The sequence below is a fragment of the Bactrocera neohumeralis genome, chromosome 3 (genome assembly GCF_024586455.1).
Source record: "Bactrocera neohumeralis isolate Rockhampton chromosome 3, APGP_CSIRO_Bneo_wtdbg2-racon-allhic-juicebox.fasta_v2, whole genome shotgun sequence".
NCBI classification, from domain to species: domain Eukaryota; kingdom Metazoa; phylum Arthropoda; class Insecta; order Diptera; family Tephritidae; genus Bactrocera; species Bactrocera neohumeralis.
Window position 1 is genome coordinate 48,425,945 of NC_065920.1, and position 11,316 is coordinate 48,437,260.

At 37.0% G+C, this 11,316-nt stretch overlaps 1 protein-coding gene across 6 annotated transcripts in view; it reads right to left on the bottom strand.

The window, feature by feature from the left end:
- LOC126752551 (probable serine/threonine-protein kinase DDB_G0268078) overlaps positions 1-11,316 on the bottom strand; it is a 38,608-nt gene that overhangs the window by 25,333 nt on the left and 1,959 nt on the right. The window lies entirely within an intron of this gene.

Consider the following 11,316-nt stretch of genomic DNA (forward strand, 5'->3'; position numbering starts at 1 on the left):
CACGCAAGGAAGAGCCGGGTTCCTAGTAGGAGTTGACCCAGAAATTTATTACTTGGCTTTCCATATTAATTATCGCCACTGTTTGTAAGTTTTATTTTATACATATTTATTTACAAGTGTCTACGCGTCAATTAAAGCAAACGTCATTATGGTTGTCACAAAGTTGACCCAATTGAAATCAAGCGTATAACAAGCTTAGATAATTGTGTCACAATGTCAGGATGATACTGTGAAAATTTTCAACTAGTTCCCATATGCATTAATAATTAATGTAAATAACTGCTGCTTTTTCCATTCACATAAAAATGAAAATAAGAAAAAAATTATATTAATATGCAAATAGACCACCTGATTTCCTACTTTTTACCGATATTTTGGGAAATAAACTTAAGTCATTTATTACATTGGGTCATCAACATATATATACTTGTATAATACATGTACATACTCAGTGCCCAAAAAATAAGGTGACATTGTATTTATTTTGAAAATTCTTTATTTATTCTTCCAAATCAATTTCATCCCCTTCAAAGTAATCCCCTCCCGATGCAATGCACTTATGCCAACGGATTTTCCAATCTTCGAAACACTGGTTGTAGTCACTTTCCGGGATGGCCTTCAGTGCCGTCTTCGCTGCGGCTTGAATCTCCTCTATCGTATAAAAACGGTGTCCCTGGAGCGATCTTTTGAGCTTGGTGAACAGCCAGAAGTCGCACGGCGCCAGATCAGGTGAATACGGTGGTTGCGGAACGATATGGGTTGAGTTTTTGGCGTAATGATCACGAATTACGAGGGCAGTATGGGATGGTGCATTATCGTGGTGTAAAAACCAAGAATTGTCCTTCCACAATTCCGGCCTTTTTAGGCGGATAGCGTTACGCAAACGACGCATAACGTTCAAATAATATTCCTTGTTGACTGTTTGACCCATTGGAAGGAATTCATAATGCACAACACCACGATAATCGAAGAAAACAGTCAACATGACCTTGATTTTTGAGCGACTTTGGCGCGATTTTTTTGGTCTCGGCTCTCTTTTGGCACGATATTCGCTCGATTGATCGGTTGTTTCGGGGTCGCAAGCATAGATCCAAGTCTCATCGCCAGTTATAATGCGTTTCATGACACCCTGATAGTCGAAAAGCATCGTTTCACACTTCAACGCGACGCCTTTTTTCCAAAAAATTCAATGTTTTCGGTACCAGTCGAGATTTGACGCGCTTGAGGCCCAAAACATCCTTCAAAATGGTATTGGCTGAGCCTTTCGATAAGCCAACTTCATCAGCAAGGTCTCTAATTGTTAATCGACGGTTTTTCAACACCAAATCTTTGATTTGTTGAACATGAGCTTCGTCGGTTGAGGTTGATGGTCGCCCTGGACGCTCTTCGTCTTCGACACGTTCACGGCCGGCTTGGAACTCACTATACCACTTGTAAACACTTTTTTTAGACATAGCATCATCACCAAAGGCTTTCTGCACCATCCTCAACGTATCCGCAGCAGAAAATTGATTCCGTAAACAAAATTTAATGCAAATTCTTTGCTCAACAAATTTCGACATCGCAAAAAACGAAAAACTTACTTTTAGCAGCTCACAAAACGACACGTATCTCAAACACTAATGAATATTTTGACATGAAATTTGACATAAATGTGACTGACAGTACTACCAACCTAAAAAAAAATAATTCTCCAATTCCTTCGACGCGCGCAGTTTAAACTCAAATGTCACCTTATTTTTTGGGCACAGTAGGATATAAATAAATAGCTACTTTAAAAAAAAATTATTTTATGACTTCGTAAGCAACGTAAAATGTGTTTTTTTAGACATGTGGTTTTCAAGAAGGAATAAAAAGTATATAAATTAATTTTGTAGGCAAGAACGTAGCTTTTTTAAAGGTAAGGGTTGGCATTCTGTTTTAAAATGATTTCCGACAATGAATATTCCTTCTACGGCGTCAATCATCTCTAGCTTATCTACGTAAATAAGCGACACAAAAACTATTCCAGCGAAGTTAAATCGCACGATCTTGGAGGCCACGCCACTGGCCCACAACTTGTGACACAACGCGCTTGCCAAGAGTTTCCTTCAATAAATTGATTATTTCGTTGTATGACCTGCAGTGCTTTCTTGCTGGATTCAAATGTCGTTCACATCAACATCCTCCCAACTCAACCACGAAAAAGTCATTAACCTGGCTCTATAGCATTCCACATTGACTGTAATATTATGGCCGGCTTCATTTTTAAGGTAGTAGTCTGGTAACTTATGCCTATTTTCATGACTTCTTTAGAGGGTGGTTTTTTATAGGAAAATAAAAATTAATTATCTTGAATATTTAGAGTGTTTTTATTTACATATTGAAATATAAAAAAAAATGTATTTGAAAAAATTTAATACTTTATTACTATTATTATTGTCACTCGAAGTTGGAACCTCAAAAACAAAAGCACGTGGGTGGCCCGGGTGATTTTGGCTCTTGACGTTATCTGAAATCAAATATTCTTGATTATTCTTAATCTATAGATATGTCATTCTGGTCGGAACTACTGAAGTTAAATTTCAAGGGTAAATAACAAAATGGCGGACTTTGAAAAAAAGTCCTTTTATTTTAGCAAAGAAAGGGTTGTAAAATAAAAAGTTAGGGGTGAAAAAAATTCTCGTTAGTACCGACGAGAACTATAAGTGTGTAGAACAGCCTGTTAAAATTTGAAAGAAATCGGTTAAGTAGAAAAAAAGTTAGGACCTGGACCGAATTTCTGTCTGAAATTTTCACAGTATATTCTCAAGACATTGTACTTTCAATTTAAGCAAAAAAAAGTTTACGATTTTTCGAAGCCAAGTTACCAGACTACTACCTTAAAGAAATATAGACTAACGATTCCATCCGTCCATAGAGCACACCAAATGCGACAATTTTGTTTATCACCGTATCCATTCAACCAAAAGATAGCTTCATCGCTGAACAACATGTTCTTGTGAAAATTAGCCATCTCACTTTGCACCCATTCACCGAACGTGCGCTTTGTTCAACACGTTCGACTTCAATTCTTGCACGAGTTAGATTTTGTAAGCCCACAAATTTAGATCCTTTCGGAAAATTTTCCATAAAATGATTCATTCAGATATCCTTCGATACTCTGCCTCACACAGCTCTTGAATGCGCAGAATCTACTAGAGTAAACGTGAGGCAAAACTGATTCTTGGTTACTCGAATTATAGACTCTGTTTGGCGATTATGTCGAGCGAATATTGGGCCATTATTATACTCTCGCAACAAAGTTGCTAAGGAAAGTATTATAGTTTTGTTCACATAACGGTTGTTTGTAAGTCCTAAAACTAAGAGTCAGATATAGGGTTATGTATACCAAAGCGATCAGGGTGACGAGTAGAGTTGAAATCCGAATGTGTGTCTGTCCGTCCGTCTGTCCGTCCGTCCTTGCAAGCTGTAACTTGAGTAAAAATTGAGATATCTTGATGAAACTAGGTACACGTATTTCTTGGCTCCATAAGAAGGTTAAGTTCGAAGATGGGCAAAATCGGCCCACTGCCACGCCCACAATGTTTTGTTTCCGCAATCTGAGTTGTATCCACTTGTCGGACTAATTTCGATTTCGGATGAAGAACCTACATAATTTACAATGCCTCTTGATAAGCATCAAGAAATTATTTCTCAGGGACTTGCTTGAAGCAGAACTGCAGAACTATCAAAAAAGGATTCTCTCTGAATTTCAATTATAAATCCGACACATTGACCAATATTTTCGATAAAAAGTCAACTATAAACACTGGGTCCATTTATTGAGTACCTACCAGCTTGAACAGTTTTAGTTCGATTTACACAATTTTTAGTCATAAGGAGGCACACCTCAAATGCACTATTCGTGCAAAATTTTATCCTGATATATTAATTCATTCTTGATTTGTGGTGAAAGTTTGAAATGAAATTTAAAATTGCGTTAAATGGGAAGTAGGTGTGGCTGTAGTCTGATTTCGCCTGTTTTCACACTATAAGATAACATAAGAATCTCTTAGTAATGTCACGTACCACATTTTGTTGAAAATGATAGCACTTTTTTGGCGGATGTCGAGATATATGATTTCACCTAAAAGTGGGCAGTGCCACGATCTTTGTTTAATTTCGACTTCGGCTCAGTTAAAAGCCTCTCATACCATCTAGTCAACCAGGAAACCAAAATTAATGGTATTGACCCTATATGCGGTATAATGCAAACCGGAAGTTTGAAAAATTTTTAAAAGGTAAAACAAGTATGAGAAATAGTTGTAGTATTGACTCGATTTTATTAAATTTGGCATTACTACATTTAACAGAAAGAGATTATCTCTGGGTTTCGTCAAGGTACTATCAACAAATATATAAGGCGTAAAATCAAACGGACGTTTGAAAATCCTGATATAAATACATAAGTTATAAAAGGGCTTGGGAATGTTTTCCTCTGAATTTATGCAATTTAGGCACATAGATGCTTCGTTAGGAGAAAAATACGTCTACTAAATTTAATTAAGATAATTCATACACTGACCGATTTTCGTCAAAAAGTCAGCCATAGGCTGTGGTGTCCACATTTCCGGTATCTACATTTTTGAATAATTATAGTTCGCGTAGTCATAAAGTGACATACATATGTACCTCAAAGGCACAATTCGTAAAAAATGTTATCCAGATATATTCATTGGTTCTTGATTTGTTTACTAGGAAGTGAAAGCATCATATGAAATTCAAAAATTTTGTTGTTTGCGGGTGGTTCTTATCTGATTTCGCTTATTTTCGCACTATAATATGCGAATGTTAAAATAATCTTATACCAAATTTGGGTATTGGTAAAGTAGTAGTATGTGATTTCATATAAAGGTGGTAGATTGTAATGAACTATAACACAACATATTACCAACATAGAATAAATAAAACATTTAAGTAACGTGAGTCTAAGCAACACCTCTTGTGAAAAAGGAGAGAACTTTTTCTGGTTTATTGAGTTTGTCATGACACCCAGAAGTAAACATCGGAGACCGTATAAGGTATATATAAAAATGGCGATGAGCTGTGTCTCAGTTTTTGAGATATCAATCTGATTTTTGCACACGTCTTTTTCTCACCAAGAATCTGTCGATATCGGACAACTATAGCATAAAGCTGTCATAAAAACCGAACGATCGGAATAAAGTACTTGTGTCGATGAGGTATCTTCACGAAAGGCAATAGTGCCTTCTCCGAAGATATCGTTTAGATCCGATTACTATAGCACCCCCTGGTGGCGCGATCTATATGTCGACTGGTGCGTTAGAATCTGCTATCTTTATCGATTGTCCAGTGAGAATTTCATGACATTTCATTGATTGGAAGTGAAGTTATTGCGTTTTAAGTGTTAGTATGTTTGTGTTATCGGTGCGAAAATGAGCTTCGAACAAAGAGCCAACATTAGATTTTGTTTTAAAATTGGTAAAACTTTTACCGAAACATTTCAATTGATGAAACAAGTTTATGGCGATGATTGCCTATCCCGTAGCAGAGTGCACAAGTGGTTTCAACGTTTTCAAAATGGTCGTGAGGACATAAATAACGATCAACATGTGGGCCAATCAAAATCCGTGATCACCGGAAATTCCATCGAAACTGTGCGTGAATTCATCAAAAATCAGCCGAAATCATCACTGAAATTCATGGAAATGGAATTGAACATCTCCAGAACATCGAATTATCGCATTTTGACCGAACATTTGGGCTTACGAAAGGTGTGTGCACGGTTTGTTCCGCACAAATTGACTGACGACCAAAAATTGCTCAGAATCCAACATTCGAAGGACATCATTAAAGAGATCAAAAAGGACAAAAACTTCCTTTACAAAATTGTGACTGGTGACGAACCATGGTCAAATATGATCCCGAAACGAAACACCAGGGTGCTGAATGGAAGGCACCGGGCGAGCCGAAACCCAAAAAATCGCGCTTGGAGAAGTCAAAAGTGAAGACAATGCTGATTTGTTTTTATGATTCCAAGAGTATTGTCCACAAAGAATTTGTTCCACCCGGCCAAAACGTTAATGCGGTATTCTACCTTGGAGTTTTGAAGCGTTTGGTGCGCCATATTCGACGTGTTCGGCCCGAATATCACGAAGATGAAAGTTGGCGTTTGTTGCACGATAATGCGCCGTCTCATCGATCGACGCTTGTGACCGATTATTTGACCTGATATGGCACCATGCGACTTCTTCCTTTTCGGAAAAATTTATTTGCCCATGAAAGGAAAACGTTATGCACCCGCAGAGGTCATTCAAAAGGCTTGCACCGGCATACTGGCGGCCATACCGGCCAACGAGCTAAAACACTCGTTCAACATGCTTTTGGACCATGCAAAATGCTGTATTGAAGCAGAAGGAGACTATTTTGAATAAAATAAATGATTTTGCTGAAAAAACCATTTGTCCTGTTTTTTAGACCCTGAACCGAAGTTACATATACCCTGAACAGGGTATATTAAGTTTGTCACGAAGTTTGTAACACCCAGAAGGAAGCGTCGGAGACCTTATAAAGTATGTATATAAATGATCAGTATGTTAAGCTGAGTCCATTTAGCAATGTCCGTCTGTCTGTCTGTCCGTCTGTCTGTATATATGTATACGAACTCAGTTTTTAAGATATTCTTTTGAAATTTTGCAAACGTCATTTTCTCTTCAAGAAGCTGGTTATTTGTCTGAACTGCAGATATCGGACTACTATAACATATATGTAGCTGCCATACAAACTGAACGATCGTAATCAAGTTCTTGTATGGAAAACTTTCACATTTGACGTGGTATCTTCACAAAAGTTGGCACAGGTTATTTTCTAAGGCAACAATGTAATCTCCGAAAAAATTGTTCAGATCGGATTACTATAGCATATAGCTTCCATACAAACTGAACACATAGTTACTAAAAGAAATGCATTTGTGAAGGGTATATTAGCTTCGGTGCAGCCGAAGTTAACGTTTTTTCTTGTTCTTGTTTAATAATAGGCTATGAAACGTGTTTGAATCAAGTATTGCACTCAATCACGTACATATGTATAGTATATGATACATGCAATGAGGCAACGTATGACACTAATTATCTATTTCACTAATTTCTACTTTGTTGGTTTCTTATCATTAAACAGTTACAATTACATCAATGTAAAGGTCATTGGATAAGCGACCATGGAAAATATTCAATGTAACATACTGCAAGATACACAGTTGGGGTCCTGATTGCATGAAAATGGATGTCGAATTGATTTGGTTACTGCTCCCTCCATTCTTCATGTCAAGGTCAGCTAGTTTTATAAATGATAATGCATAGTTCGAAGGCTAAGACCTTTATCAACATTGTGAGGTCAAAATATGGAGTCAAAAGCAATTGAAGACTGTTTTGAAAAAAAAAAAATTATAACTGCTATGTCATGATTTTCTGATATTTCAATAAATTAATATTTTTGTTATCTCTAAACGTAAGTAAAATTAAATGTTTATGCAGAAAATTAGTCAAGGAAGCCTTAAACGGAAATAAAAGCCTTTAAGGAGCAATTCATTGACCACGTTATAGTTTTTTATGCGGAGTTTCCCGCAGGACCAGGTCAATATCAATAACACGTAATCGACTGATTGTGATCAAACGTGGTAATATACGATTCCGTGACGTGGTCAGTCGAAGATAAGGACCCCTTGCGGCGCGTTTATGAAACTTATTCTTTTTTTTTCTTTAATTTTGTTTTCCCCCAGACGAGTGCCTTAAGGAAGATAAAGAAGCGAAACAAATGGGTCTGGTAGTGAATGAGGGCAAGACGAAATATCTCCCGTCGTCAAACAAACAGTCGTCGCACTCGCGACTTGGCCCTCACGTCACTGTTGACAGTCATAACTTTGAAGATGTAGATAATTTCGCCTATCTTGGAACCAGCGTAAACACCACCAACAATGTCAGCCTGAAAATCCAACGCAGGATAACTCTTGCTAACAGGTGCTACTTCGGACTGAGTAGGCAATTGAGAAGCAAAGTCCTCTCTCGACGAACAAAAACCAAACTCTATAAGTCACTTATAATTCCCGTCCTGCTATATGGTGCAGAGGCATGGACGATGACAACAACTGATGAGTCGACGTTGCGAGTTTTCGAATTTACGTTATAAGACTCTGACAGGGCACTAATGGTGAGCTTGCGATGCCGTTCTAATTTCATCAAAAAGAACATCCATATCTGGGATATTTTTGCTGCATACAACTCTTTTAACATCACCCAGAGATGTTCTATAGGATTTAAGTCTGGGCTTGACGATTCCCACTCCAAAACATTGACAGAATTTTCATTAAAAATCACTGTTGACTTGAATTATTGGATGGCGAACATACCTTCGACTATCAGGACCTAAGCGATTAATTTTTGTTACATCGTTCCAAACGACATGCCTCCGTTGATTTGTTGTCTTAGACCAATAAGAGTTGGCAAAGTCTACGCGTCGTTTCTACGAATTTTAGTCAGAAGTGGGTTCCTGCGTGCTTACCTGCCGTGAAGTCCAGATTTCACCAAACGCCGGGCAATTGTTCCCTTGTATTCACCTTGAATTTCATATAGAATGTCAGTGGAACTCTTTTTTGGGTCTCTTCACGAGATATTTTTTATTCTGCGGTCTATTTTTCGGGTTTTTCTTTGCGTGCAACATTGGATATAGTTTCAAAATTCCGTATATGTTTGAGGACATACAAATTATTATTTTTTTTTTGAGCATTTTTCCTTATTCGAAATTTTTTTGCACATCTTTCCAGGCCGACAAAGGTCAAAAATGTAGCTGCGAAGGGTAGGTATACAGCTGCAGCTTTTCCTCATTAAAAAATTTGAATAATACATTTTAATATATTTTGAACCACAACTTTGAAACACACCCTTACCAGAAATCAATAATTTTTAATAAAAATAAACACCTTGCGGAATTTTAATTCTGTCTGTATGTATTATAATCAAAAAATTGTTAAAATGAGTTCACGGATTTTCCCAGCTCTCATACATATACCACATACTACTATAATTTTAAAATTTTTAATTTATATTTCAAAATCTATGTCGTCTCGGCAAAGTAACCTCCCTTGGCCCCAATACACTTTTGCCATAGGTTCTTATAATCCTCGAAACAGTTGTTAAAACCAATTTCCAGAATAGACTTCAATGCGCGTAGCGATTCACGTTCAATGCCTTCAATTGATTCAAAACGGCTTCCCCGGAGCGGTCGCTTGAGTTTGCTGAATAGCGACAAGTCACATGGAGCTAAATCAGGCGATACGGAGGTACGGACGATATTGATTGAATATGTGGCGAAAAACTCACGAAGAATCAATGAAATAAACGAATGGTTCAAAAATCAAGAGTTGTCAATCAATAATTCCAGCCTCTTTTTATACTCTCGCAACAATGTTGCTAAGGAGAGTATTATAGTTTTGTTCACATAACGGTTGTTTGTAAATCCTAAAACTAAAAGAGTCAGATAAAGGGTTATATATACCAAAGTGATCAGGGTGACGAGTAGAGTGAAATCCGGATGTCTGTCTGTCCGTCCGTCCGTCTGTCCGTCCGTCTGTCCGTGCAAGCTGTAACTTGAGTAAAAATTGAGATATCATGATGAAACTTGGTACACGTATTTCTTGGCTCCATAAAAAGGTTAAGTTCGAAGATTGGCAAAATCGGCCCACTGCCACGCCCATAAAATGGCGGAAACCGAAAACCTATAAGGTGTCATAACTAAGCCATAAATAAAAATATTAAAGTGAAATTTGGCACAAAGGATCGCATCCGCCCCCTACTAAGTGTTTTGTACATATCTCGTAAACTACTATAGCTATGTCAACGAAACTCTATAGAGTCGTTTCCTTCAGGCATTTCCATATACAGTTCCAAAATGGAAGAAATCGGATAATAACCACGCCCACCTCCCATACAAAAGTTATGTTGAAAATCACTAAAAGTGCATTAACCGACTAACAAAAAACGTCAGAAACACTAAATTTTATGGAAGAAATGGCAGAAGGAAGCTGCACCCAGCCTTTTTTTAACAATTGAAAATGGGCGTGGCGTCGCCCACTTATTACTCAACCGATTTCAATGAAATTCGGTATTTAATATTTTCTTAACACCCTGATGACATGTACGAAATATGGGTGAAATCGGTTCACAACCACGCCTTATTCCAATGTAACGCTATTTTGAATTCCATCTGATGCCTTCTCTGAATAATATATATGTACATTAGGAACCAATGATGATAGCGGAGTAAAACTTTACACAAATACGGTATTTGAAAAATATATGTAAATGACGGATAATGAAATCGCGATTATCACTTTATTATGCGAGAGTATAAAATGTTCGGTGACACCCGAACTTAGCGCTGCCTTACTTGTTATGAATAGCTTCGTGCAATCGACGCATAACACTAAAGTAACATTTATTGTTGACAATTTGGCCTGTAGGAAAGAATTTGGAGAGCACTACACCTCGATAATCGAAGAAAATTGTTAACACTACTTTGATTTTTGAACTGCTTTGCCGTGCTTCGGCTCATCTTTGCCACGATATTCGGCGGATTGATCGTCTTTTTCCAGGCCGTAAGCATAGATCCAAGACTCATCGCCAGTAATAATACGTTTCATGACGTGACTGAAGCAATCATGAGCTTTTGTTTAAGAAAATTTTCGGTCACATTTATTTTTAAATATTTCTTGTTAAATATACACTAATATAAAATCTCAATGTATTTCCCTAGATAATTTTGTGGGAAGATACATTTAGGTTTCAACTCAACTGTAAGCAACTGGACAAAGTAATTTTGAGAGCAACGCGATTAAGCGTTAAATTTGTTTCAGTTGCACATCATGTGACTTCGATTCGCAGTAAAATACATATCGTCACCTGAAATGCAAAATAACGTATGAACATTTTCGAAAATTTTCAGTGGCCTGAATGAAACACGAAATAAAAGGGAACAAGAGTGAAAAAAAATTTTAATATTGGTTAAAATTGGTTCATATATGAGCGCAGTTCCTGAAAAATGTTGGACATATGTAATATTATGTATGTAATTTGAAGTAGTGAATCGTAATCAATAAGATACTCAGTTTCGAATTTTTTGATGATACGTTATTTTGCATTTTAGGTCACGATATAGTCTTCATACTTGGGAGAAATTGTTTCAGGGGCTTAAGTTTCGAATTTTGAAGACATACAGAAGATTTTTCAAATAATGTTTTGCAAATACCTCAAAATATTCCACCGATACACATACATATGTACA